Genomic DNA, 25,000 nt, shown 5'->3' with positions numbered 1-25,000 from the left:
AATGGCAATTACCCGAGGGACATGCTTTTCGCAAGGCACCTTCCACTAGGGAAGCGCAGACAACCCGAAGGCGAGTCGAAGACAACCTAAAGGCGATCACCCGAGGGACATGGAGGAATGCACCAGTGGAGTTCGCTGCACAGGCAGGGATCCGTCCAACTCGCACAAACCGAACACAACTCACGCGCCACGACGTACACTGTGCACCAGCCCCCCAAAACGAATCACCCCCCGAAGGACTAAGAAGCCCGACGAACGCGCGAAAACATTTAGAGAGGCCGAGCAAGCACCGGTTAGCGCGAATGAAAGTAACAAGCGCAACAGGCAACTTTCGAGGGACATACTTTTCGCAACAAGCTTCCACTAGGAAAGCATAGGCAACTCGTTCGAACGTCAAAGCCAACCAAATGGCAATTACCCGAGGGACACGCTTTTCGCAAGGCACCTTCCACTAGGGAAGCGCAGGCAACCCGAAGGCGAGTCGAAGACAACCCGAGGGACATGGAGGAATGCACCAGTGGAGTTCGCTGCACAGGCAGGGATCCGTCCAACTCGCACAAACCGAACACAACTCACGCGCCACGACGTACACTGTGCACCAGCCCCCCAAAACGAATCACCCCCCGAAGGACTAAGAAGCCCGACGAACGCGCGAAAACATTTAGAGAGGCCGAGCAAGCACCGGTTAGCGCGAATGCAAATAACAAACGCAACAGGCAACTTTCGAGGGACATACTTTTCGCAACAAGCTTCCACTAGGAAAGCATAGGCAACTCGTTCGAACGTCAAAGCCAACCAAATGGCAATTACCCGAGGGACACGCTTTTCGCAAGGCACCTTCCACTAGGGAAGCGCAAGCAACCCGAAGGCGAGTCGAAGACAACCCGAGGGACATGGAGGAATGCACCAGTGGAGTTCGCTGCACAGGCAGGGATCCGTCCAACTCGCACAAACCGAACACAACTCACGCGCCACGACGTACACTGTGCACCAGCCCCCCAAAACGAATCACCCCCCGAAGGACTAAGAAGCCCGACGAACGCGCGAAAACATTTAGAGAGGCCGAGCAAGCACCGGTTAGCGCGAATGCAAATAACAAACGCAACAGGCAAATTTCGAGGGACATACTTTTCGCAACAAGCTTCCACTAGGAAAGCATAGGCAACTCGTTCGAACGTCAAAGCCAACCAAATGGCAATTACCCGAGGGACACGCTTTTCGCAAGGCACCTTCCACTAGGGAAGCGCAAGCAACCCGAAGGCGAGTCGAAGACAACCCGAGGGACATGGAGGAATGCACCAGTGGAGTTCGCTGCACAGGCAGGGATCCGTCCAACTCGCACAAACCGAACACAACTCACGCGCCACGACGTACACTGTGCACCAGCCCCCCAAAACGAATCACCCCCCGAAGGACCAAGAAGCCCGACGAACGCGCGAAAACATTTAGAGAGGCCGAGCAAGCACCGGTTAGCGCGAATGCAAATAACAAACGCAACAGGCAACTTTCGAGGGACATACTTCTCGCAACAAGCTTCCACAAGGAAAGCACAGGCAACTCGTTCGCACGCCAAAGCCAACCAAATGGCAATTTAACCGAGGGACATGCATTTCGCAAGGCAACTTGTACAATTACCCGAGGGACATGGCATGCTTGCCAAGGCCGTGGCTTGGCATGCTTGCCAAGGCCGTGGCATGACATGCTGCTGGCCAAGGCCGGGCATGCCATGCTGCTGGACAAGGCCGTGGCAAGGCATGCTGATGGCCGAGGCCGTGGCAAGGCATGCTGATGGCCGAGGCCGTGGCAAGGCATGCTGATGGCCGAGGCCGTGGCAAGGCATGCTGCTGGCCAAGGCGTTGGCATGGCATGCTGCTGCTGACCAAGGCTTGGGCTTGCCATGCTGCCGGCCAAGGCCGCGGCATGGCATGCTGCCGGCCAAGGCCGCGGCATGCCATGTTGCTGGCCAAGGCCGTGGCATGGCATGCTGCTGGCCAAGGCCGTGGCATGACATGCTGGCCAAGGCCGGGGCATGGCAAGCTGCTGGCCAAGGTCGTGGCATGGCACGCTGCTGGCCAAGGCCGGGGCATAGCACGCTGCTGGCCATGGCCGTGGCTTGGCAAGGTTGCCAAGGCCGGGGCATGGCGTGCTGCTGGCCAAGGCTTTGGCATGCCATGTTGCTGGCCAAGGCTGTGGCATGGCATGCTGCTGGCCAAGGCTGTGGCATGGCATGCTGCTGGCCAAGGCCGTGGCATGACATGCTGGCCAAGGCCGGGGCATGGCATGCTGCTGGCCAAGGTCGTGGCATGGCATGCTGCTGGCCAAGGCCGTGGCATGACATGCTTGCCAAGGCCAGGGCATGGCATGCTGCTGGCCAAGGCTTTGGCATGCCATGTTGCTGGCCAAGGCTGTGGCATGGCATGCTGCCCTAGGCCAACGTGCCACCGCCACCGCCGCGGGCCGCCACTCGACGCATCCCGTGCTTGGCTATGTAGTTTCGATGCCACAAGCCAATGCCACAAGCCAAGCGATGGCATGTGCCAAGCGCCCGCCTAGGCATAGGCGTGGCCTGTGGCCTGGCCATGCTGGCCAGCCTTAAGGGAGGTGCCCCCCCCTTATAATAGCCTGTTAAGCCCTTTTCAATCTGGCAGGAGGAAACATCAAGCATGTTCGAGGAGTCATAATGGGGTTTTTTTAAAAAGTAATGGTTTTTTGCCAAAACTTTCAACATGAAAGTTGTATGAAATAATTTAATACACCATAAAAAAAATTATAAAAAAATATTTGGCCACCGGAATATTTTATTTTAATTTATTTCAATTTTAATACTTAAAAAATAATAAAAATTACTAAAAATACTCAAAAAATTCTAGAAAAATTCCAACAATTATAAGATGAGGCACTAGTAATTATAGTAATTTTTTTAATTATTTTTTTATTTTTAATTTATTTTATTATAATTTTTATGAGTAAATAAATAATTAAAAAGCCCGACGAACGTGCAAAAACTCTTAGAGAAACCCAGCAAGCATCGGATAGCTCGAATGCAAATAACAAACGCAACAGGCAACTTCCGAGGGACATACTTTTCCCAACAAGCTTCCACTGGGGAAAGCACTAGCAACGTGTTCGCAAGTCAAAGGCAACCAAACCGGCTATTACCCGAGGGACAAGCATTTCGCAGGGCAACATATACGTAAGTCAAAGCCAAACCAAATGGCAATTACACGAGGGACAGGATTGCTTGCCAAGGGCGTGGCATGCGATGTTCTAGCCCAAGGCCAAGGCACGCCACGCTGCGGGACAAGGCCGTGGCAAGACATGCGGCTGGCCTTGGCCTTGGCATGGCATGCCGCCGGCTTTGGCTGGGCTGCGTTGGCCTTGCCATGGAATGTTGCTGGCTTCGGATGGGCTGCCTTGGCCTTGGCCTTGGCCGTGGCATGGCATGGCATGCTGCTGGCCTTGGCCTTGGCCTTGGCATGGCATGCTGCTGGCTTTGGCTGGGCTGCCTTGGCCGTGGCATGGCATGCTGCTGGCTTTGGCTGGGCTGCCTTGGCCGTGGCATGGCATGCTGCTGGCCTAGGCCTTGGCATGGCATGCTGCTGGCTTTGGCTGGGCTGCCTTGGCCGTGGCATGGCATGCTGCTGGCCTAGGCCTTGGCATGGCATGCTGCTGGCTTTGGCTGGCAGCCTTGGCCGTGGCATGGCATGCTGCTGGCCTTGGCCTTGGCATGGCATGCTGCTGGCTTTGGCTGGCCTGCCTTGGCCGTGGCATGGCATGCTGCTGGCCTTGGCCTTGGCATGGCATGCTGCTGGCTTTGGCTGGCCTGCCTTGGCCGTGGCATGGCATGCTGCTGGCCTAGGCCTTGGCATGGCATGCTGCTGGCTTTGGCTGGCCTGCCTTGGCCGTGGCATGGCATGCTGCTGGCCTAGGCATGGCATGGCATGCTGCTGGCTTTGGCTGGGCTGCCTTGGCCGTGGCATGGCATGCTGCTGGCCTTGGCCTTGATATGGCATGCTGCTGGCTTTGGCTGGGCTGCCTTGGCCGTGGCATGGCATGCTGCTGGCCTAGGCCTTGGCATGGCATGCTGCTGGCTTTGGCTGGGCTGCCTTGGCCTTGGCATGGCATGCTGCTGGCTTTGGCTGGCCTGCCTTGGCCGTGGCATGGCATGCTGCTGGCCTAGGCCATGGCATGGCATGCTGCTGGCTTTGGCTGGGCTGCCTTGGCCGTGGCATGGCATGCTGCTGCCCTTGGCCTTGATATGGCATGCTGCTGGCTTTGGCTGGGCTGCCTTGGCCGTGGCATGGCATGCTGCTGGCCTAGGCCTTGGCATGGCATGCTGCTGGCTTTGGCTGGCCTGCGTTGGCCGTGGCATGGCATGCTGCTGGCCTAGGCCTTCGCATGGCATGCTGCTGGCTTTGGCTGGGCTGCCTTGGCCGTGGCATGGCATGCTGCTGGCCTTGGCCTTGGCATGGCATGCTGCTGGCTTTGGCTGGGCTGCCTTGGCCGTGGCATGGCATGCTGGTGGCCTAGGCCTTGGCATGGCATGCTGCTGGCTTTGGCTGGCCTGCCTTGGCCGTGGCATGGCATGCTGCTGGCCTAAGCCTTGGCATGGCATGCTGCTGGCTTTGGTTGGGCTGCCTTGGCCGTGGCATGGCATGCTGCTGGCCTTGGCCTTGGCATGGCATGCTGCTCGCTTTGGCTGGCCTGCCTTGGCCGTGGCATGGCATGCTGCTGGCCTAGGCCTTGGCATGGCATGCTGCTGGCTTTGGCTGGGCTGCCTTGGCCGTGGCATGGCATGCTGCTGGCCTTGGCCTTGGCATGGCATGCTGCTGGCTTTGGCTGGCCTGCCTTGGCCGTGGCATGGCATGCTGCTGGCCTTGGCCTTGGCATGGCATGCTGCTGGCTTTGGCTGGCCTGCCTTGGCCGTGGCATGGCATGCTGCTGGCCTAGGCCATGGCATGGCATGCTGCTGGCTTTGGCTGGGCTGCCTTGGCCGTGGCATGGCATGCTGCTGCCCTTGGCCGTGATATGGCATGCTGCTGGCTTTGGCTGGGCTGCCTTGGCCGTGGCATGGCATGCTGCTGGCCTAGGCCTTGGCATGGCATGGTGCTGGCTTTGGCTGGCCTGCCTTGGCCGTGGCATGGCATGCTGCTGGCCTAGGCCTTGGCATGGCATGCTGCTGGCTTTGGCTGGGCTGCCTTGGCCGTGGCATGGCATGCTGCTGGCCTTGGCCTTGGCATGGCATGCTGCTGGCTTTGGCTGGGCTGCCTTGGCCGTGGCATGGCATGCTGGTGGCCTAGGCCTTGGCATGGCATGCTGCTGGCTTTGGCTGGCCTGCCTTGGCCGTGGCATGGCATGCTGCTGGCCTAGGCCTTGGCATGGCATGCTGCTGGCTTTGGTTGGGCTGCGTTGGCCGTGGCATGGCATGCTGCTGGCCTTGGCCTTGGCATGGCATGCTGCTGGCTTTGGCTGGCCTGCCTTGGCCGTGGCATGGCATGCTGCTGGCCTAGGCCTTGGCATGGCATGCTGCTGGCTTTGGCTGGGCTGCCTTGGCCGTGGCATGGCATGCTGCTGGCCTTGGCCTTGGCATGGCATGCTGCTGGCTTTGGCTGGGCTGCCTTGGCCGTGGCATGGCATGCTGCTGGCCATGGCCTTGGCATGGCATGCTGCTGGCTTTGGCTTGCCTGCCTTGGCCGTGGCATGGCATGCTGCTGGCCTAGGCCTTGGCATGGCATGCTGCTGGCTTTGGCTGGGCTGCCTTGGCCGTGGCATGGCATGCTGCTGGCCTTGGCCTTGGCATGGCATGCTGCTGGCTTTGGCTGGGCTGCCTTGGCCGTGGCATGGCATGCTGGTGGCCTAGGCCTTGGCATGGCATGCTGCTGGCTTTGGCTGGCCTGCCTTGGCCGTGGCATGGCATGCTGCTGGCCTAGGCCTTGGCATGGCATGCTGCTGGCTTTGGGTGGGCTGCCTTGGCCGTGGCATGGCATGCTGCTGGCCTTGGCCTTGGCATGGCATGCTGCTGGCTTTGGCTGGCCTGCCTTGGCCGTGGCATGGCATGCTGCTGGCCTAGGCCTTGGCATGGCATGCTGCTGGCTTTGGCTGGCCTGCCTTGGCCGTGGCATGGCATGCTGCTGGCCTAGGCCTTGGCATGGCATGCTGCTGGCTTTGGCTGGGCTGCCTTGGCCGTGGCATGGCATGCTGCTGGCCTTGGCCTTGGCATGGCATGCTGCTGGCTTTGGCTGGGCTGCCTTGGCCGTGGCATGGCATGCTGCTGGCCATGGCCTTGGCATGGCATGCTGCTGGCTTTGGCTTGCCTGCCTTGGCCGTGGCATGGCATGCTGCTGGCCTAGGCCTTGGCATGGCATGCTGCTGGCTTTGGCTGGGCTGCCTTGGCCGTGGCATGGCATGCTGCTGGCCTTGGCCTTGGCATGGCATGCTGCTGGCTTTGGCTGGCCTGCCTTGGCCGTGGCATGGCATGCTGCTGGCCTTGGCCTTGGCATGGCATGCTGCTGGCTTTGGCTGGCCTGCCTTGGCCGTGGCATGGCATGCTGCTGGCCTAGGCCTTGGCATGGCATGCTGCTGGCTTTGGCTGGGCTGCCTTGGCCGTGGCATGGCATGCTGCTGGCCTTGGCCTTGGCATGGCATGCTGCTGGCTTTGGCTGGCCTGCCTTGGCCGTGGCATGGCATGCTGCTGGCCTTGGCCTTGGCATGGCATGCTGCTGGCTTTGGCTGGCCTGCCTTGGCCGTGGCATGGCATGCTGCTGGCCTAGGCCTTGGCATGGCATGCTGCTGGCTTTGGCTGGGCTGCCTTGGCCGTGGCATGGCATGCTGCTGGCCTTGGCCTTGGCATGGCATGCTGCTGGCTTTGGCTGGGCTGCCTTGGCCGTGGCATGGCATGCTGCTGGCCATGGCCTTGGCATGGCATGCTGCTGGCTTTGGCTGGGCTGCCTTGGCCGTGGCATGGCATGCTGCTGGCCTAGGCCTTGGCATGGCATGCTGCTGGCTTTGGCTGGGCTGCCTTGGCCGTGGCATGGCATGCTGCTGGCCTTGGCCTTGGCATGGCATGCTGCTGGCTTTGGCTGGCCTGCCTTGGCCGTGGCATGGCATGCTGCTGGCCTTGGCCTTGGCATGGCATGCTGCTGGCTTTGGCTGGCCTGCCTTGGCCGTGGCATGGCATGCTGCTGGCCTAGGCCTTGGCATGGCATGCTGCTGGCTTTGGCTGGGCTGCCTTGGCCGTGGCATGGCATGCTGCTGGCCTTGGCCTTGGCATGGCATGCTGCTGGCTTTGGCTGGGCTGCCTTGGCCGTGGCATGGCATGCTGCTGGCCTTGGCCTTGGCATGGCATGCTGCTGGCTTTGGCTGGGCTGCCTTGGCCGTGGCATGGCATGCTGGTGGCCTAGGCCTTGGCATGGCATGCTGCTGGCTTTGGCTGGCCTGCCTTGGCCGTGGCATGGCATGCTGCTGGCCTAGGCCTTGGCATGGCATGCTGCTGGCTTTGGGTGGGCTGCCTTGGCCGTGGCATGGCATGCTGCTGGCCTTGGCCTTGGCATGGCATGCTGCTGGCTTTGGCTGGGCTGCCTTGGCCGTGGCATGGCATGCTGCTGGCCATGGCCTTGGCATGGCATGCTGCTGGCTTTGGCTTGCCTGCCTTGGCCGTGGCATGGCATGCTGCTGGCCTAGGCCTTGGCATGGCATGCTGCTGGCTTTGGCTGGGCTGCCTTGGCCGTGGCATGGCATGCTGCTGGCCTTGGCCTTGGCATGGCATGCTGCTGGCTTTGGCTGGGCTGCCTTGGCCGTGGCATGGCATGCTGGTGGCCTAGGCCTTGGCATGGCATGCTGCTGGCTTTGGCTGGCCTGCCTTGGCCGTGGCATGGCATGCTGCTGGCCTAGGCCTTGGCATGGCATGCTGCTGGCTTTGGGTGGGCTGCCTTGGCCGTGGCATGGCATGCTGCTGGCCTTGGCCTTGGCATGGCATGCTGCTGGCTTTGGCTGGCCTGCCTTGGCCGTGGCATGGCATGCTGCTGGCCTAGGCCTTGGCATGGCATGCTGCTGGCTTTGGCTGGCCTGCCTTGGCCGTGGCATGGCATGCTGCTGGCCTAGGCCTTGGCATGGCATGCTGCTGGCTTTGGCTGGGCTGCCTTGGCCGTGGCATGGCATGCTGCTGGCCTAGGCCTTGGCATGGCATGCTGCTGGCTTTGGCTGGGCTGCCTTGGCCGTGGCATGGCATGCTGCTGGCCTTGGCCTTGGCATGGCATGCTGCTGGCTTTGGCTGGCCTGCCTTGGCCGTGGCATGGCATGCTGCTGGCCTTGGCCTTGGCATGGCATGCTGCTGGCTTTGGCTGGCCTGCCTTGGCCGTGGCATGGCATGCTGCTGGCCTAGGCCTTGGCATGGCATGCTGCTGGCTTTGGCTGGGCTGCCTTGGCCGTGGCATGGCATGCTGCTGGCCTTGGCCTTGGCATGGCATGCTGCTGGCTTTGGCTGGGCTGCCTTGGCCGTGGCATGGCATGCTGCTGGCCATGGCCTTGGCATGGCATGCTGCTGGCTTTGGCTTGCCTGCCTTGGCCGTGGCATGGCATGCTGCTGGCCTAGGCCTTGGCATGGCATGCTGCTGGCTTTGGCTGGGCTGCCTTGGCCGTGGCATGGCATGCTGCTGGCCTTGGCCTTGGCATGGCATGCTGCTGGCTTTGGCTGGGCTGCCTTGGCCGTGGCATGGCATGCTGCTGGCCTTGGCCTTGGCATGGCATGCTGCTGGCTTTGGCTGGCCTGCCTTGGCCGTGGCATGGCATGCTGCTGGCCTTGGCCTTGGCATGGCATGCTGCTGGCTTTGGCTGGCCTGCCTTGGCCGTGGCATGGCATGCTGCTGGCCTAGGCCTTGGCATGGCATGCTGCTGGCTTTGGCTGGGCTGCCTTGGCCGTGGCATGGCATGCTGCTGGCCTTGGCCTTGGCATGGCATGCTGCTGGCTTTGGCTGGGCTGCCTTGGCCGTGGCATGGCATGCTGCTGGCCATGGCCTTGGCATGGCATGCTGCTGGCTTTGGCTTGCCTGCCTTGGCCGTGGCATGGCATGCTGCTGGCCTAGGCCTTGGCATGGCATGCTGCTGGCTTTGGCTGGGCTGCCTTGGCCGTGGCATGGCATGCTGCTGGCCTTGGCCTTGGCATGGCATGCTGCTGGCTTTGGCTGGCCTGCCTTGGCCGTGGCATGGCATGCTGCTGGCCTTGGCCTTGGCATGGCATGCTGCTGGCTTTGGCTGGCCTGCCTTGGCCGTGGCATGGCATGCTGCTGGCCTAGGCCATGGCATGGCATGCTGCTGGCTTTGGCTGGGCTGCCTTGGCCGTGGCATGGCATGCTGCTGCCCTTGGCCGTGATATGGCATGCTGCTGGCTTTGGCTGGGCTGCCTTGGCCGTGGCATGGCATGCTGCTGGCCTAGGCCTTGGCATGGCATGGTGCTGGCTTTAGCTGGCCTGCCTTGGCCGTGGCATGGCATGCTGCTGGCCTAGGCCTTGGCATGGCATGCTGCTGGCTTTGGCTGGGCTGCCTTGGCCGTGGCATGGCATGCTGCTGGCCTTGGCCTTGGCATGGCATGCTGCTGGCTTTGGCTGGGCTGCCTTGGCCGTGGCATGGCATGCTGGTGGCCTAGGCCTTGGCATGGCATGCTGCTGGCTTTGGCTGGCCTGCCTTGGCCGTGGCATGGCATGCTGCTGGCCTAGGCCTTGGCATGGCATGCTGCTGGCTTTGGTTGGGCTGCCTTGGCCGTGGCATGGCATGCTGCTGGCCTTGGCCTTGGCATGGCATGCTGCTGGCTTTGGCTGGCCTGCCTTGGCCGTGGCATGGCATGCTGCTGGCCTAGGCCTTGGCATGGCATGCTGCTGGCTTTGGCTGGGCTGCCTTGGCCGTGGCATGGCATGCTGCTGGCCTTGGCCTTGGCATGGCATGCTGCTGGCTTTGGCTGGGCTGCCTTGGCCGTGGCATGGCATGCTGCTGGCCATGGCCTTGGCATGGCATGCTGCTGGCTTTGGCTTGCCTGCCTTGGCCGTGGCATGGCATGCTGCTGGCCTAGGCCTTGGCATGGCATGCTGCTGGCTTTGGCTGGGCTGCCTTGGCCGTGGCATGGCATGCTGCTGGCCTTGGCCTTGGCATGGCATGCTGCTGGCTTTGGCTGGGCTGCCTTGGCCGTGGCATGGCATGCTGGTGGCCTAGGCCTTGGCATGGCATGCTGCTGGCTTTGGCTGGCCTGCCTTGGCCGTGGCATGGCATGCTGCTGGCCTAGGCCTTGGCATGGCATGCTGCTGGCTTTGGGTGGGCTGCCTTGGCCGTGGCATGGCATGCTGCTGGCCTTGGCCTTGGCATGGCATGCTGCTGGCTTTGGCTGGCCTGCCTTGGCCGTGGCATGGCATGCTGCTGGCCTAGGCCTTGGCATGGCATGCTGCTGGCTTTGGCTGGCCTGCCTTGGCCGTGGCATGGCATGCTGCTGGCCTAGGCCTTGGCATGGCATGCTGCTGGCTTTGGCTGGGCTGCCTTGGCCGTGGCATGGCATGCTGCTGGCCTTGGCCTTGGCATGGCATGCTGCTGGCTTTGGCTGGGCTGCCTTGGCCGTGGCATGGCATGCTGCTGGCCATGGCCTTGGCATGGCATGCTGCTGGCTTTGGCTTGCCTGCCTTGGCCGTGGCATGGCATGCTGCTGGCCTAGGCCTTGGCATGGCATGCTGCTGGCTTTGGCTGGGCTGCCTTGGCCGTGGCATGGCATGCTGCTGGCCTTGGCCTTGGCATGGCATGCTGCTGGCTTTGGCTGGCCTGCCTTGGCCGTGGCATGGCATGCTGCTGGCCTTGGCCTTGGCATGGCATGCTGCTGGCTTTGGCTGGCCTGCCTTGGCCGTGGCATGGCATGCTGCTGGCCTAGGCCTTGGCATGGCATGCTGCTGGCTTTGGCTGGGCTGCCTTGGCCGTGGCATGGCATGCTGCTGGCCTTGGCCTTGGCATGGCATGCTGCTGGCTTTGGCTGGCCTGCCTTGGCCGTGGCATGGCATGCTGCTGGCCTTGGCCTTGGCATGGCATGCTGCTGGCTTTGGCTGGCCTGCCTTGGCCGTGGCATGGCATGCTGCTGGCCTAGGCCTTGGCATGGCATGCTGCTGGCTTTGGCTGGGCTGCCTTGGCCGTGGCATGGCATGCTGCTGGCCTTGGCCTTGGCATGGCATGCTGCTGGCTTTGGCTGGGCTGCCTTGGCCGTGGCATGGCATGCTGCTGGCCATGGCCTTGGCATGGCATGCTGCTGGCTTTGGCTGGGCTGCCTTGGCCGTGGCATGGCATGCTGCTGGCCTAGGCCTTGGCATGGCATGCTGCTGGCTTTGGCTGGGCTGCCTTGGCCGTGGCATGGCATGCTGCTGGCCTTGGCCTTGGCATGGCATGCTGCTGGCTTTGGCTGGCCTGCCTTGGCCGTGGCATGGCATGCTGCTGGCCTTGGCCTTGGCATGGCATGCTGCTGGCTTTGGCTGGCCTGCCTTGGCCGTGGCATGGCATGCTGCTGGCCTAGGCCTTGGCATGGCATGCTGCTGGCTTTGGCTGGGCTGCCTTGGCCGTGGCATGGCATGCTGCTGGCCTTGGCCTTGGCATGGCATGCTGCTGGCTTTGGCTGGGCTGCCTTGGCCGTGGCATGGCATGCTGCTGGCCTTGGCCTTGGCATGGCATGCTGCTGGCTTTGGCTGGGCTGCCTTGGCCGTGGCATGGCATGCTGGTGGCCTAGGCCTTGGCATGGCATGCTGCTGGCTTTGGCTGGCCTGCCTTGGCCGTGGCATGGCATGCTGCTGGCCTAGGCCTTGGCATGGCATGCTGCTGGCTTTGGGTGGGCTGCCTTGGCCGTGGCATGGCATGCTGCTGGCCTTGGCCTTGGCATGGCATGCTGCTGGCTTTGGCTGGGCTGCCTTGGCCGTGGCATGGCATGCTGCTGGCCATGGCCTTGGCATGGCATGCTGCTGGCTTTGGCTTGCCTGCCTTGGCCGTGGCATGGCATGCTGCTGGCCTAGGCCTTGGCATGGCATGCTGCTGGCTTTGGCTGGGCTGCCTTGGCCGTGGCATGGCATGCTGCTGGCCTTGGCCTTGGCATGGCATGCTGCTGGCTTTGGCTGGGCTGCCTTGGCCGTGGCATGGCATGCTGGTGGCCTAGGCCTTGGCATGGCATGCTGCTGGCTTTGGCTGGCCTGCCTTGGCCGTGGCATGGCATGCTGCTGGCCTAGGCCTTGGCATGGCATGCTGCTGGCTTTGGGTGGGCTGCCTTGGCCGTGGCATGGCATGCTGCTGGCCTTGGCCTTGGCATGGCATGCTGCTGGCTTTGGCTGGCCTGCCTTGGCCGTGGCATGGCATGCTGCTGGCCTAGGCCTTGGCATGGCATGCTGCTGGCTTTGGCTGGCCTGCCTTGGCCGTGGCATGGCATGCTGCTGGCCTAGGCCTTGGCATGGCATGCTGCTGGCTTTGGCTGGGCTGCCTTGGCCGTGGCATGGCATGCTGCTGGCCTAGGCCTTGGCATGGCATGCTGCTGGCTTTGGCTGGGCTGCCTTGGCCGTGGCATGGCATGCTGCTGGCCTTGGCCTTGGCATGGCATGCTGCTGGCTTTGGCTGGCCTGCCTTGGCCGTGGCATGGCATGCTGCTGGCCTTGGCCTTGGCATGGCATGCTGCTGGCTTTGGCTGGCCTGCCTTGGCCGTGGCATGGCATGCTGCTGGCCTAGGCCTTGGCATGGCATGCTGCTGGCTTTGGCTGGGCTGCCTTGGCCGTGGCATGGCATGCTGCTGGCCTTGGCCTTGGCATGGCATGCTGCTGGCTTAGGCTGGGCTGCCTTGGCCGTGGCATGGCATGCTGCTGGCCATGGCCTTGGCATGGCATGCTGCTGGCTTTGGCTTGCCTGCCTTGGCCGTGGCATGGCATGCTGCTGGCCTAGGCCTTGGCATGGCATGCTGCTGGCTTTGGCTGGGCTGCCTTGGCCGTGGCATGGCATGCTGCTGGCCTTGGCCTTGGCATGGCATGCTGCTGGCTTTGGCTGGGCTGCCTTGGCCGTGGCATGGCATGCTGCTGGCCTTGGCCTTGGCATGGCATGCTGCTGGCTTTGGCTGGCCTGCCTTGGCCGTGGCATGGCATGCTGCTGGCCTTGGCCTTGGCATGGCATGCTGCTGGCTTTGGCTGGCCTGCCTTGGCCGTGGCATGGCATGCTGCTGGCCTAGGCCTTGGCATGGCATGCTGCTGGCTTTGGCTGGGCTGCCTTGGCCGTGGCATGGCATGCTGCTGGCCTTGGCCTTGGCATGGCATGCTGCTGGCTTTGGCTGGGCTGCCTTGGCCGTGGCATGGCATGCTGCTGGCCATGGCCTTGGCATGGCATGCTGCTGGCTTTGGCTTGCCTGCCTTGGCCGTGGCATGGCATGCTGCTGGCCTAGGCCTTGGCATGGCATGCTGCTGGCTTTGGCTGGGCTGCCTTGGCCGTGGCATGGCATGCTGCTGGCCTTGGCCTTGGCATGGCATGCTGCTGGCTTTGGCTTGCCTGCCTTGGCCGTGGCATGGCATGCTGCTGGCCTAGGCCTTGGCATGGCATGCTGCTGGCTTTGGCTGGGCTGCCTTGGCCGTGGCATGGCATGCTGCTGGCCTTGGCCTTGGCTTGGCATGCTGCTGGCTTTGGCTGGGCTGCCTTGGCCGTGGCATGGCATGCTGCTGGCCTTGGCCTTGGCATGGCATGCTGCTGGCTTTGGCTGGCCTGCCTTGGCCGTGGCATGGCATGCTGCTGGCCTAGGCCTTGGCATGGCATGCTGCTGGCTTTGGCTGGGCTGCCTTCGCCGTGGCATGCCATGCTGCTGGCCTAGGCCTTGGCATGGCATGCTGCTGGCTTTGGCTGGGCTGCCTTGGCCGTGGCATGGCATGCTGCTGGCCTAGGCCTTGGCATGGCATGCTGCTGGCTTTGGCTGGGCTGCCTTGGCCGTGGCATGGCATGCTGCTGGCCTTGGCCTTGGCATGGCATGCTGCTGGCTTTGGCTGGCCTGCCTTGGCCGTGGCATGGCATGCTGCTGGCCTTGGCCTTGGCATGGCATGCTGCTGGCTTTGGCTGGCCTGCCTTGGCCGTGGCATGGCATGCTGCTGGCCTAGGCCTTGGCATGGCATGCTGCTGGCTTTGGCTGGGCTGCCTTGGCCGTGGCATGGCATGCTGCTGGCCTTGGCCTTGGCATGGCATGCTGCTGGCTTAGGCTGGGCTGCCTTGGCCGTGGCATGGCATGCTGCTGGCCATGGCCTTGGCATGGCATGCTGCTGGCTTTGGCTTGCCTGCCTTGGCCGTGGCATGGCATGCTGCTGGCCTAGGCCTTGGCATGGCATGCTGCTGGCTTTGGCTGGGCTGCCTTGGCCGTGGCATGGCATGCTGCTGGCCTTGGCCTTGGCATGGCATGCTGCTGGCTTTGGCTGGGCTGCCTTGGCCGTGGCATGGCATGCTGCTGGCCTTGGCCTTGGCATGGCATGCTGCTGGCTTTGGCTGGCCTGCCTTGGCCGTGGCATGGCATGCTGCTGGCCTTGGCCTTGGCATGGCATGCTGCTGGCTTTGGCTGGCCTGCCTTGGCCGTGGCATGGCATGCTGCTGGCCTAGGCCTTGGCATGGCATGCTGCTGGCTTTGGCTGGGCTGCCTTGGCCGTGGCATGGCATGCTGCTGGCCTTGGCCTTGGCATGGCATGCTGCTGGCTTTGGCTGGGCTGCCTTGGCCGTGGCATGGCATGCTGCTGGCCATGGCCTTGGCATGGCATGCTGCTGGCTTTGGCTTGCCTGCCTTGGCCGTGGCATGGCATGCTGCTGGCCTAGGCCTTGGCATGGCATGCTGCTGGCTTTGGCTGGGCTGCCTTGGCCGTGGCATGGCATGCTGCTGGCCTTGGCCTTGGCATGGCATGCTGCTGGCTTTGGCTTGCCTGCCTTGGCCGTGGCATGGCATGCTGCTGGCCTAGGCCTTGGCATGGCATGCTGCTGGCTTTGGCTGGGCTGCCTTGGCCGTGGCATGGCATGCTGCTGGCCTTGGCCTTGGCTTGGCATGCTGCTGGCTTTGGCTGGGCTGCCTTGGCCGTGGCATGGCATGCTGCTGGCCTTGGCCTTGGCATGGCATGCTGCTGGCTTTGGCTGGCCTGCCTTGGCCGTGGCATGGCATGCTGCTGGCCTTGGCATGGCATGCTGCTGGCTTTGGCTGGGCTGCCTTCGCCGTGGCATGCCATGCTGCTGGCCTTGGCCTTGGGGCTGGGCTGCCTTGGCTGCGGTTCTTATCACTAGACGTGCGTTGCGTGCGAAGGCGTGCAAAGGCGTGCGCGACCATGCGCGCAACACGCGCACCGTGGTCAAAAGACCACGCGCGCGGTATTCGCACAGGCCACGCTGCCCACGCCGCGGGCATGCCAGGCCGCCCAGGCCGTGCGCATGCCATGCCGTGCTGCCCAGGCCGGCTGCATGCCAGGCCGCCCAGGCCGTGCGCATGCCATGCCGTGCTGCCCACGCCGCGGGCATGCCAGGCCGGCTGCATGCCAGGCCGCCCAGGCCGTGCGCATGCCATGCCGTGCTGCCCACGCCGCGGGCATGCCAGGCCGGCTGCATGCCAGGCCGCCCAGGCCGTGCGCATGCCATGCCGTGCTGCCCATGCCGCGCGCATGCCAGGCCGCCCACGCCCGCGCGCATGCCACGCCATGCTGCCCAAGGCCGCGCCCAGGCCGCGCCCAGGCCGCCCAAGGCCGCGCCCAGGCCGCGCAAGGCCGCGCCCAGGCCGCCCAAGGCCGCGCCCAGGCCGCGCAAGGCCGCCCAAGGCCGCGGTCCAGGCCGCCCAAGGCCGCGGCCGAGCCGCCCCAGGCCGCAGCCCAGGCCGCGGTCGAGCCGCAGTGCATGTAACCCAAGGCCGCAGCCCAGGCCGCGCCCAACATGGGGCGTACCTGCCACTGCCTTGCCCTGGGCAAGGGAGGTGCCCCCCCCTTATAATAGCCTGTTAAGCCCTTTTCAATCTGGCAGGAGGAAACATCAAGCATGTTCGAGGAGTCATAATGGGGTTTTTTTAAAAAGTAATGGTTTTTTGCCAAAACTTTCAACATGAAAGTTGTAGGGTATAATTTAATACACCATAAAAAAAATTAAAAAAAATATTTTTTTACAGAAAATATTTTATTTTAATTTATTTCGATATTAATACTTAAAAAATAATAAAAATTAATAAAAATAGTCAAAAAATTATGGAAAAATTCCCATAATTAAAGGATGATTCACTAGTAATTATAGAAATTATTAAATTATTTTTTTCATTTTTTTTATTTTATTTTGATTTTTTTATGCCAAATAAGGGCTTTAAAAATTCGAAAAGCTCCAGAAAAATTGCAAAAAAATAGGGAATGACATTTAAAATTGATTGTAGTGCATTTTTAATTGTGTTGCACGGTTTGGGTAAGATTATAAAAGAATCATGTTCAAAAAGATCGATCGAGGCGGTGGCACGCCATGGCCTTGGCCTTGGCCTTGGCCTTTGCCCGCGGCCTTGGCCTTTGCCTTGGCCTTGGCCATGCCTTGCACAGGGACTTGGCCTTGCCCACTGCCTTGGCCTTGGCTTTGGCCTTGGCCTTGGCATGGCATGGCATGCTCGCCGAGGCCGTGGCATGCCTTGCTGCTAGCCAAGGCCGTGGCGTGGCATGCTCGCCCAGCCCGTGGCATGCCGTGCTCGCCCAGCCCGTGGCACGCCATGTTGGCCCAAGGCATTGGCATGGCATGCCGGCCAAGGCATGCTGGCCAACGCTGCACAAGGCGGTGCCATGGCATGGCATGCTGACCAAGACCGTGCCATGGCATGCTGGGCGAGGCCGGGGCATGGCATGCTGGCCGAGGCCGTGGCTTGCCATGCCGCCACGGCCGTGGCATGCCGGGCAACGGACCGGCATGGCCCAGCCCGTGGCACGCCATGTTGGCCCAAGGCATTGGCATGGCATGCCGGCCAAGGCATGCTGGCCAACGCTGCGGCACGGCGTGCTGGACAAGGCGGTGCCATGGCATGGCATGCTGACCAAGACAGTGCCATGGCATGCTGGCCGAGGCCGTGGCATGGCATGCTGGCCGAGGCCGTGGCTTGCCATGCCGCCACGGCCGTGGCATGCTGGGCAACGGACCGGCATGGCATGCTGGCCGTGGCGGTGGCACGACATGCTGGCCAAGGCAGTGGCATGGCATGTAGGCCAAGGCTAAGGCATGGCACGCTGTGGCATGGCACGCTGGCCAAGGCAGTCGCAAGGCATGCGGGCCGAGGCCGCGGCACGGCCCGCTGGGCAACGCGGTGGCATGGCATGCTGGGCAACGCCGTGGCAAGGCATGCGGGCCGAGGCCTTGGCATGGCATGCTGGCCGAGGCCGTGGCATGGCATGCGGGCCGAGGCCGTGGCATGGCATGGCATGCGGGCCGAGGCCGTGGCATGGCATGCGGGCCGAGGCCGTGGCATGGCATGCGGGCCGAGGCCGTGGCGTGGCATGGCATGGCATGTTGGGCAACGCCGTGGCAAGACATGCGGGCCGAGGCCGTGGCATGGCATGTTGGGCAACGCCCTGGCAAGCCATGCGGGCCGAGGCCGTGGCGTGGCATGTTGGCCAAGGCTAAGGCATGGCACGCCGGGCAACGCGGTGCATTGGCATGCTGGGCAGCGCGGTGGCAAGGCATGGGGGCCGAGGCCGTGGCATGGCATGTCGGGCAACGCCGTGGCAAGACATGCGGGCCGAGGCCGTGGCATGGCATGCGGGCCGAGGCCGTGGCACGACATGTTGGCCAAGGCTAAGGCATGGCACGCCGGGCAACGCGGTGGCATGGCATGCTGGGCAACGCGGTGGCAAGGCATGCGGGCCGAGGCCGTGGCATGGCATGTTGGGCAACGCCGTAGAAGGGCATGCGGGCCGAGGCCGTGGCATGGCATGCGGGCCGAGGCCGTGGCATGGCATGTTGGGCGACGCCGTAGCAAGGCATGCGGGCCGAGGCCGTGGCATGTCATGCGGGCCGAGGCCGTGGCATGGCATGCGGGCCGAGGCCGTGGCATGGCATGTTGGCCGAGGCCGTGGCAAGGCATGCGGGCCGAGGCCGTGGCATGGCATGTTTGGCAACGCCGTGGCAAGACATGCGGGCCGTGGCATGGCATGGCATGCGGGCCGAGGCCGTGGCACGACATGTTGGCCAAGGCTAAGGCATGGCACGCCGGGCAACGCGGTGGCATGGCACGCCGGGCAACGCGGTGGCAAGGCATGCGGGCCGGGGCCGTGGCATGGCATGTTGGGCGACGCCGTAGCAAGGCATGCGGTCCGAGGCCGTGGCATGTCATGCGGGCCGAGGCCATGGCATGGCATGCGGGCCGAGGCCGTGGCATGGCATGTTGGGCGACGCCGTAGCAAGGCATGCGGGCCGAGGCCGTGGCATGTCATGCGAGCCGAGGCCGTGGCATGGCATGCGGGCCGAGGCCGTGGCATGGCAAGTTGGGCGACGTCGTGGCAAGGCATGCGGGCCGAGGCCGTGGCATGTCACGCGGGCCGAGGCCGTGGCATGGCATGCGGGCAGAGGCCGTGGCATGGCATGTTGGGCGACGCCGTCGCAAGGCATGCGGGCCGAGGCCGTGGCATGGCATGCGGGCCGAGGCCGTGGCATGGCATGTTGGGCGACGCCGTAGCAAGGCATGCGGGCCGAGGCCGTGGCATGTCATGGCATGTTGGGCGACGCCGTAGCAAGGCATGCGGGCCGAGGCCGTGGCATGGCATGTTTGGCAACGCCGTGGCAAGACATGAGGGCCGTGGCATGGCATGGCATGCGGGCCGAGGCCGTGGCACGACATGTTGGCCAAGGCTAAGGCATGGCACGCCGGGCAACGCGGTGGCATGGCATGCGGGCCGGGGCCGTGGCATGGCATGTTGGCCAACGTCGTAGCAAGGCATGCGGGCCGAGGCCGAGGCCGTGGCACGGCATGCGGGCCGAGGCTGTGGCATGGCATGTTGGGCGACGCCGTAGCAAGGCATGCGGTCCGAGGCCGTGGCATGTCATGCGGGCCGAGGCCGTGGCATGGCATGCGGGCCGAGGCCGTGGCATGGCATGTTGGGCGACGCCGTAGCAAGGCATGCGGGCCGAGGCCGTGCCGTGGCATGCGGGCCGAGGCCGTGGCATGGCATGCGGGCCGAGGCCGTGGCATGGCATGTTGGGCGACGCCGTAGCAAGGCATGCGGTCCGAGGCCGTGGCCTGTCATGCGGGCCGAGGCCGTGGCATGGCATGCGGGCCGAGGCCGTGGCATGGCATGCGGGCCGAGGCCGTGGCATGGCATGTTGGGCGACGCCGTAGCATGGCATGCGGGCCGAGGCCGTGGCATGTCATGCGCGCCGAGGCCGTGGCATGGCATGCGGGCCGAGGCCGTGGCATGGCAAGTTGGGCGACGTCGTGGCAAGGCATGCGGGCCGAGGCCGTGGCATGGCATGCGGGCCGAGGCCGTGGCAAGGCATGTTGGGCGACGCCGTAGCAAGGCATGCGGGCCGAGGCCGTGGCATGTCATGCGGGCCGAGGCCGTGGCATGGCATGCGGGCCGAGGCCGTGGCATGGCATGTTGGGCGACGCCGTAGCAAGGCATGCGGGCCGAGGCCGTGCCGTGGCATGCGGGCCGAGGCCGTGGCATGGCATGTTGGGCGACGCCGTAGCAAGGCATGCGGTCCGAGGCCGTGGCATGTCATGCGGGCCGAGGCCGTGGCATGGCATGTTGGGCGACGCCGTAGCAAGGCATGCGGTCCGAGGCCGTGGCATGTCATGCGGGCCGAGGCCGTGGCATGGCATGCGGGCCGAGGCCGTGGCATGGCATGTTGGGCGACGCCGTAGCAAGGCATGCGGGCCGAGGCCGTGCCGTGGCATGCGGGCCGAGGCCGTGGCATGGCATGTTGGGCGACGCCGTAGCATGGCATGCGGTCCGAGGCCGTGGCATGTCATGCGGGCCGAGGCCGTGGCATGGCATGCGGGCCGAGGCCGTGGCATGGCATGTTGGGCGACGCCGTAGCAAGGCATGCGGTCCGAGGCCGTGGCATGTCATGCGGGCCGAGGCCGTGGCATGGCATGTTGGGCGACGCCGTAGCAAGGCATGCGGGCCGAGGCCGTGCCGTGGCATGCGGGCCGAGGCCGTGGCATGGCATGTTGGGCGACGCCGTAGCAAGGCATGCGGTCCGAGGCCGTGGCATGTCATGCGGGCCGAGGCCGTGGCATGGCATGCGGGCCGAGGCCGTGGCATGGCATGTTGGGCGACGCCGTAGCAAGGCATGCGGGCCGAGGCCGTGGCATGTCATGCGGGCCGAGGCCGTGGCATGGCATGCGGGCCGAGGCCGTGGCATGGCAAGTTGGGCGGCGTCGTGGCAAGGCATGCTGGCCGAGGCCGTGGCATGTCATGCGGGCCGAGGCCGTGGCATGGCATGCGGGCCGAGGCCGTGGCAAGGCATGTTGGGCGACGCCGTAGCAAGGCATGCGGGCCGAGGCCGTGGCATGTCATGCGGGCCGAGGCCGTGGCACGTCATGCGGGCCGAGGCCGTGGCATGGCATGTTTGGCCACGCCGTGGCAAGACATGCGGGCCGTGGCATGGCATGGCATGCGGGCCGAGGCCGTGGCTCGACATGTTGGCCAAGGCTAAGGCATGGCACGCCGGGCAACGCGGTGGCATGGCATGCTGGGCAACGCGGTGGCAAGGCATGCGGGCCGAGGCCGTGGCATGGCATGCGGGTCGAGGCCGTGGCATGGCATGCGGGCCGAGGCCGTGGCATGGCATGCGGGCCGAGGCCGTGGCATGGCATGTTGGGCGACGCCGTAGCAAGGCATGCGGTCCGAGGCCGTGGCATGTCATGCGGGCCGAGGCCGTGGCATGGCATGCGGGCCGAGGCCGTGGCATGGCATGTTGGGCGACGCCGTAGCAAGGCATGCGGGCCGAGGCCGTGGCATGTCATGCGGGCCGAGGCCGTGGCATGGCATGCGGGCCGAGGCCGTGGCACGTCATGCGGGCCGAGGCCGTGGCATGGCATGTTTGGCAACGCCGTGGCAAGACATGCGGGCTGTGGCATGGCATGGCATGCGGGCCGAGGCCGTGGCTCGACATGTTGGCCAAGGCTAAGGCATGGCACGCCGGGCAACGCGGTGGCATGGCATGCTGGGCAACGCGGTGGCAAGGCATGCGGGCCGAGGCCGTGGCATGGCATGTTGGGCAACGCCGCAGCAAGGCATGCGGGCCGAGGCCGTGGCATGGCATGCGGGCCGAGGCCGTGGCATGGCATGCGGGCCGTGGCCGTGGCATGGCATGTTGGGCGACGCCGTCGCAAGGCATGCGGGCCGAGGCCGTGGCATGGCATGTTTGGCAACGCCGTGGCAAGACATGCGGGCCGTGGCATGGCATGGCATGCGGGCCGAGGCCGTGGCACGACATGTTGGCCAAGGCTAAGGCATGGCACGCCGGGCAACGCGGTGGCATGGCACGCCGGGCAACGCGGTGGCAAGGCATGCGGGCCGGGGCCGTGGCATGGCATGTTGGGCGACGCCGTAGCAAGGCATGCGGTCCGAGGCCGTGGCATGTCATGCGGGCCGAGGCCATGGCATGGCATGCGGGCCGAGGCCGTGGCATGGCATGTTGGGCGACGCCGTAGCAAGGCATGCGGGCCGAGGCCGTGGCATGTCATGCGAGCCGAGGCCGTGGCATGGCATGCGGGCCGAGGCCGTGGCATGGCAAGTTGGGCGACGTCGTGGCAAGGCATGCGGGCCGAGGCCGTGGCATGTCACGCGGGCCGAGGCCGTGGCATGGCATGCGGGCAGAGGCCGTGGCATGGCATGTTGGGCGACGCCGTCGCAAGGCATGCGGGCCGAGGCCGTGGCATGGCATGCGGGCCGAGGCCGTGGCATGGCATGTTGGGCGACGCCGTAGCAAGGCATGCGGGCCGAGGCCGTGGCATGTCATGGCATGTTGGGCGACGCCGTAGCAAGGCATGCGGGCCGAGGCCGTGGCATGGCATGTTTGGCAACGCCGTGGCAAGACATGAGGGCCGTGGCATGGCATGGCATGCGGGCCGAGGCCGTGGCACGACATGTTGGCCAAGGCTAAGGCATGGCACGCCGGGCAACGCGGTGGCATGGCATGCGGGCCGGGGCCGTGGCATGGCATGTTGGCCAACGTCGTAGCAAGGCATGCGGGCCGAGGCCGAGGCCGTGGCACGGCATGCGGGCCGAGGCTGTGGCATGGCATGTTGGGCGACGCCGTAGCAAGGCATGCGGTCCGAGGCCGTGGCATGTCATGCGGGCCGAGGCCGTGGCATGGCATGCGGGCCGAGGCCGTGGCATGGCATGTTGGGCGACGCCGTAGCAAGGCATGCGGGCCGAGGCCGTGCCGTGGCATGCGGGCCGAGGCCGTGGCATGGCATGCGGGCCGAGGCCGTGGCATGGCATGTTGGGCGACGCCGTAGCAAGGCATGCGGTCCGAGGCCGTGGCCTGTCATGCGGGCCGAGGCCGTGGCATGGCATGCGGGCCGAGGCCGTGGCATGGCATGCGGGCCGAGGCCGTGGCATGGCATGTTGGGCGACGCCGTAGCATGGCATGCGGGCCGAGGCCGTGGCATGTCATGCGCGCCGAGGCCGTGGCATGGCATGCGGGCCGAGGCCGTGGCATGGCAAGTTGGGCGACGTCGTGGCAAGGCATGCGGGCCGAGGCCGTGGCATGGCATGCGGGCCGAGGCCGTGGCAAGGCATGTTGGGCGACGCCGTAGCAAGGCATGCGGGCCGAGGCCGTGGCATGTCATGCGGGCCGAGGCCGTGGCATGGCATGCGGGCCGAGGCCGTGGCATGGCATGTTGGGCGACGCCGTAGCAAGGCATGCGGGCCGAGGCCGTGCCGTGGCATGCGGGCCGAGGCCGTGGCATGGCATGTTGGGCGACGCCGTAGCAAGGCATGCGGTCCGAGGCCGTGGCATGTCATGCGGGCCGAGGCCGTGGCATGGCATGCGGGCCGAGGCCGTGGCATGGCATGTTGGGCGACGCCGTAGCAAGGCATGCGGTCCGAGGCCGTGGCATGTCATGCGGGCCGAGGCCGTGGCATGGCATGCGGGCCGAGGCCGTGGCATGGCATGTTGGGCGACGCCGTAGCAAGGCATGCGGGCCGAGGCCGTGCCGTGGCATGCGGGCCGAGGCCGTGGCATGGCATGTTGGGCGACGCCGTAGCAAGGCATGCGGTCCGAGGCCGTGGCATGTCATGCGGGCCGAGGCCGTGGCATGGCATGCGGGCCGAGGCCGTGGCATGGCATGTTGGGCGACGCCGTAGCAAGGCATGCGGGCCGAGGCCGTGGCATGTCATGCGGGCCGAGGCCGTGGCATGGCATGCGGGCCGAGGCCGTGGCATGGCAAGTTGGGCGGCGTCGTGGCAAGGCATGCTGGCCGAGGCCGTGGCATGTCATGCGGGCCGAGGCCGTGGCATGGCATGCGGGCCGAGGCCGTGGCAAGGCATGTTGGGCGACGCCGTAGCAAGGCATGCGGGCCGAGGCCGTGGCATGTCATGCGGGCCGAGGCCGTGGCACGTCATGCGGGCCGAGGCCGTGGCATGGCATGTTTGGCCACGCCGTGGCAAGACATGCGGGCCGTGGCATGGCATGGCATGCGGGCCGAGGCCGTGGCTCGACATGTTGGCCAAGGCTAAGGCATGGCACGCCGGGCAACGCGGTGGCATGGCATGCTGGGCAACGCGGTGGCAAGGCATGCGGGCCGAGGCCGTGGCATGGCATGTTGGGCAACGCCGCAGCAAGGCATGCGGGCCGAGGCCGTGGCATGGCATGCGGGCCGAGGCCGTGGCATGGCATGCGGGCCGAGGCCGTGGCATGGCATGCGGGCCGAGGCCGTGGCATGGCATGCGGGCCGAGGCCGTGGCATGGCATGTTGGGCGACGCCGTAGCAAGGCATGCGGTCCGAGGCCGTGGCATGTCATGCGGGCCGAGGCCGTGGCATGGCATGCGGGCCGAGGCCGTGGCATGGCATGTTGGGCGACGCCGTAGCAAGGCATGCGGGCCGAGGCCGTGGCATGTCATGCGGGCCGAGGCCGTGGCATGGCATGCGGGCCGAGGCCGTGGCATGGCAAGTTGGGCGGCGTCGTGGCAAGGCATGCGGGCCGAGGCCGTGGCATGTCATGCGGGCCGAGGCCGTGGCATGGCATGCGGGCCGAGGCCGTGGCACGTCATGCGGGCCGAGGCCGTGGCATGGCATGTTTGGCAACGCCGTGGCAAGACATGCGGGCTGTGGCATGGCATGGCATGCGGGCCGAGGCCGTGGCTCGACATGTTGGCCAAGGCTAAGGCATGGCACGCCGGGCAACGCGGTGGCATGGCATGCTGGGCAACGCGGTGGCAAGGCATGCGGGCCGAGGCCGTGGCATGGCATGTTGGGCAACGCCGCAGCAAGGCATGCGGGCCGAGGCCGTGGCATGGCATGCGGGCCGAGGCCGTGGCATGGCATGCGGGCCGTGGCCGTGGCATGGCATGTTGGGCGACGCCGTCGCAAGGCATGCGGGCCGAGGCCGTGGCATGGCATGTTTGGCAACGCCGTGGCAAGACATGCGGGCCGTGGCATGGCATGGCATGCGGGCCGAGGCCGTGGCACGGCATGCGGGCCGAGGCCGTGGCATGGCATGTTGGGCGACGCCGTAGCAAGGCATGCGGGCCGAGGCCGTGGCCGTGGCATGGCATGCGGGCCGTGGCCGTGGCATGGCATGGCATGCGGGCCGAGGCCGTGGCATGGCATGTTGGGCAACGCCGTGGCAAGGCATGCGGGCCGAGGCCGTGGCATGGCATGATGGCCGAGGCCGTGGCATGTCATGCGGGCCGAGGCCGTGGCATGGCATGTTGGGCGACGCCGTAGCAAGGCATGCGGTCCGAGGCCGTGGCATGTCATGCGGGCCGAGGCCGTGGCATGGCTTGTTGGGCGACGCCGTAGCAAGGCATGCGGGCCGAGGCCGTGGCATGT

Source organism: Camellia sinensis, unplaced genomic scaffold (genome assembly GCF_055761805.1).
Source record: "Camellia sinensis isolate YWXY unplaced genomic scaffold, ASM5576180v1 Unanchor116, whole genome shotgun sequence".
In the NCBI taxonomy this organism is placed as follows: domain Eukaryota; kingdom Viridiplantae; phylum Streptophyta; class Magnoliopsida; order Ericales; family Theaceae; genus Camellia; species Camellia sinensis.
Note: the sequence above shows the minus strand (reverse complement) of the source record.